The sequence below is a fragment of the Eptatretus burgeri genome, chromosome 2 (genome assembly GCF_056783735.1).
Source record: "Eptatretus burgeri isolate ZD-2024b chromosome 2, Ebu_testis_v1, whole genome shotgun sequence".
In the NCBI taxonomy this organism is placed as follows: domain Eukaryota; kingdom Metazoa; phylum Chordata; class Myxini; order Myxiniformes; family Myxinidae; genus Eptatretus; species Eptatretus burgeri.
Genome location: NC_140962.1, coordinates 53,311,117 through 53,315,892, shown reverse-complemented (window position 1 = coordinate 53,315,892; position 4,776 = coordinate 53,311,117).

Genomic DNA, 4,776 nt, shown 5'->3' with positions numbered 1-4,776 from the left:
ATTAACAACAATAATTCTTAAAACTGTTAAACAAACCATTTCTGGAACAGGTATCTCACTGAACCAGTTATTTTCAAATTTTCCACGGAGGGACCTCAGTCCAATAAACACAGACACTATTTTTTTGATCACACCAAGCTTTTCCAATTTTAAGGGGTCAAAGGTGAAACAATAGTGGAGCACACACACAAAAAAACACTCATTTTGCCTTGCCATTCCCTTGTATTTTGGTCAATAGAGATGACATTTGGCCCAAAGGTGCTTTCAAACAGATGCTGAGAAACATTTTGGATCAGAATCATTTTGGAGATGTTTGAAGGCGAACTAAAATGCTCAGACCACTTCAACCCTAATCTATCCCTTGATACCCTACAAAATAGGTATGATGTCTTTTTCTGATTTATGAAGGAGGTAATTTTGTGATTAAAAGTCGAAATCTTCTTCCTCTTCTTCTGCACGAATAGCCATGATGTCGCACCCGGGAGTCGACCACCACACCTGTACTGTCTATGGGTTACATCGCGATACAATTTAACTCAAATGGTGAATAATTTTCGATTTTCCACAAATATGCCTCGAGTCAATGCGTCCTTGGCGGTTGCAGCAACACAAACCGAGATTGTTTCTTGCTACACCAATGGATGAAAGACCCGAAGTTTGCCAGAAATTGGTCACGGTTTGTCCAAAATACCCACGTGTTGATTGTGCCTACAAAATGTTCGCTTTTCTGCTCAGAACATTTTACAGAGCATTATTATGAAACAACAGAGATGGCTCTATCTTGTGGTGACCACCCACCTCGACGGTAGGACACAGCATGGACACAACACAGCACGACCACAGAGATGGCACGACATGACCAGAGACATGGCGGTAGACACGGCACGGACACGACGGTGGGACTTCATGATTCGTGCTATAAACTCACTGTTAGAAGTTAATGGTGGGAAAGATGGTAGAAGGATGGGCCTAGTTGTAACAAACTATTCTCTCATAAAAGTAGCAATGTTGGGACATACTGGATATAATACCTGAGATGTGGGAAGAGTTTAGTGAGAGCAAAGATAAATTACATACTTGCAAGTAAATTGAAAGGAGGCCAAAGATGGTTTTGTGAAGAAATACGTTTTATTTCTTCAAATGATGCCAGCTGTAATGGAGGGTGGTCTTGTCCTGAATAATGCATTCCCTTCCCTTATTCTAGGGCTACTAGCGCTTTTGCCACGGGTTTCGTCTTGACTTTCTCTGTTTTGTGAAGTTGTGATTAAAGTTCCAAAGTTTTCTTTTGTGACTCTACAGCAAAATTATTCCAGATGAAGTAACCCCAAACAAATTTGTGTGTTCGAGTCTACCAGACAACATAAAGGACACAAACAGGCACGAATAACTAATGTAAAGTGTAAAATAAGGTGGTGTGAAAGACGCTGCATCAACAGCAGTAAACTTTTGAAATTTTGTTTTCTACAACCTTTAAAATCTTTATTTCAATTGAATTGTAAACTTCAACACTGCAGAACAGAAATCACCTATTTGATACTTTCAAATCCCTTCCGTTTATCAGTACTTGGACAGAATATTAGGGCATTTTACGTCAGCATGACCAATCAAATATGCCGCTCATACACCCCGCCCATGTTCTTCTTTCTCAAGACAGCATGGGGTAAGGTGTTTTATGAACTCTCTCGGTTTGAGAGCTTTTGAGGGTTTCTGGTCTGTACTAAACATTTATTTAAACCAAATGCAGACAAGCCTGAGCACAAAACAATACCTTGCCACTTGAAATCTACTGTATTGTGCAGTCGTTATGAAGCAAATGCATGGGGGTGTGGGCAGATATATTACATTCACTCGTGAATTTCTGGATACATCTGGTTTTTAATTTGTTATTTAAAAATTAAAAAAACCTACTTTAATCTGCTTCATCATTCATTTAAGTACCTCTATCATATCCTCATGTAATTCCTTTTCATATTTAGAGTCCAATAAATTGCCTCTTCCCATCATTTCCCCCGAACAAAGGTTTGCAGCTGATTTGGACCACAAGGACTAATTGTAGGGTTGGGTAAATAGTGAAGTTTTTTTCGGTTAAGTTTCTTCGCATAGCATTTTCTATGGCCAGTTGTTTTTTTAATTCCTAAATAGTTTTTTTTTACCTCCAGTGACTTTTGACCCCCGGAACTTTTATTTATTCAAAATGGCGACAAAAAATGATATTTTTTATGAATTTCTGACAAACTGAGAGAAAATAAAGCTTGTAATATATCAATTTATTGGTTTTTCCAATCAGGAAATACGAAAATGACACTTATGCAACGATTTGATGATTGTTAAAACACAATTTTTGAAAACCACACAATATTTTGCTAAAATTGAACTGTTTTTGTCATTCTCAGATCAACGTAAGACTGAGATCACACCAGTGCCGCCAACAAAAGTTCATTAATGTTATCCTGCACGGATTCATCGGGTTTGATAGCATTCTTTATAGAGTTGTGTAGCTCAGTCAAACTGAATTTTTGAGTGCGGAATTTCCCTGCTCCATCCTTCACACGTCTTTGTTGGCGTATGTCTGGGGCTACAGTTAAGCGTAAATACGTCACTTCCGCGAGAAATTCTTTCTCCGATAGTGTACTCAGTAAATATAGACTGTCTGGGGTCAAAGGTTCTTTGTGCTTTTTGCAAGTTTGTATAGTATTCAACAGCCTCGTATTTTTATTTTTCTTCAAGTCTTCCTTTTTCCTAAATTACTTGATTTCGGTCCAATGCAACATCCAATCAATTTGAAAATGTGATTAGCGTATTCCTTGACCTGAAAAACATATGGAATGATATATTACAAGTCTTATTAGTCACATTAGAGAAGGAAAACATGAATAAAGGTCAATTTTTGGCCGCCTTTTTGAATAGATTAAGGTTCCGGGGGTCAAAGGTCATCGGAGGTAAAAAAAAAAAATTCGACCAGATTCGGATTCAGCATGGAAAACGGCCGTAGAAAATTCTATGCACAAAATTTCAGTCATATTTACCCAACCCTACTAATTGGTTTCTTATGAAGAACAAAATAAATCCGATAAGTAGATACAATTTTTCCATTAAAAGAAACAGACAAATTTAAAGAAGGTATCGATAAAATTTTATATATCAAATACATAACAGACATTTTGGTTTACCATGCAACTTGCTCGATCAATTAACTATGATTGGGAAAAGATCACAACCCAAAAGAAACCATCCACCTCTGAATTAGATAACTTGCAGAAGAATGCAGGAACAAGTGGTTATTTGGTAAGTTTGAATTTCCATTTTCCTATCATGATTGGACATTAGGCATCATTTCCAAGGTTCTATTTGTGAGCTGTTAGGTCTCCATAGAGATATAAAGCAATCTCACCATGTGTTCATCGTAAAAAGGGTTCATGCTTTGACCGTTACTGCTTTTGTGTGAAATGTAATCCACATCCATGAAGTATGTCTAAAGGTCAATACATATCTTACAATATATGGTTCAAGTATACCTATTTAGGAATTAAAAAAACAACTGCAAGTCGCCCACATGTTGGATGTGTTGAAGTTGCTTTGCTTCATCTGTTCCTTTTTTGCTTTCATTTTTCAAGGCTCAAAGAAGATCTTATTTATTATTTTAATGAGGAGGTAGCCACAACAAATTCTTTGTATCACGACAATATTTTCTAAAGAAAGGACATGTATAGCCAGTTGGGGAACTGTTAGTGGTGTGGAAATAGTGGTTAACCCAAGTCATCACATTGTATAGCTATGTGACAGAGGTCTTGGTGGGAAACCTTATCAATCCTGTGCAGATCCAGATCTTCAAATCAAACTTACACAATGGGGAATACACGAAATTTCAAACAATAATCCTTGGCTTGATGTTTCTGTTTCATCTGTTTACTTATATTACCCATCTGGCAAGAAAGTACATAACCCATTTTTGGCAATTTTGACAACACTCCCCTTCCCCTCAATGTTAAAACGAATACCACCCCCCCCCCAAAAAAAAAAAATATAATAATAATAATAATAATAATAATAATGATAAAAAGAATTACAAAGCACTTTGTGAGGCACCTACACTTCCAACTTTCCATGAAATGCTCCATAAATGAGACATTTGTACATATACTGTGTATATATATATATATATATATATATATATATATATATATATATATATATATATATATATATATATACACACACACACATCCATCCATTGGGACCACACTCTGTGCAGAGCATTGGTGCTGGCTCAGCAGTCTCCTTGGCTCTTGGGCACAATCCTGGATAGGTCGCCACTCCGAGACAGTATATCAGCATGCTGGCCCTCATTTTGCTGACCTCGGAAGGATAACAGGCAGAGTCAACCCCACCTGGTATTAATTCAACAGCCAAGGGGGATTTGAACTCAAGATCCTCAGATCCATGTAAACCTCAGATCCCAAACCCACCATGCGAAACATTAAACCAACACCAGGCATACATATGTGTATGTATGTATGTATGTATGTGTATAATATATGTGTATTTGTGTGTGTATATATATATATATATATATATATATATATATATATATATATATATATATATATATATATATATATATATATATATATATGTATATATATATATATATATATATATATATATATATATATATATATATATATATATATATATATATATATGTATATATATATATATATATATATATATATATATATATATATATATATATATATATATATATATATATATACA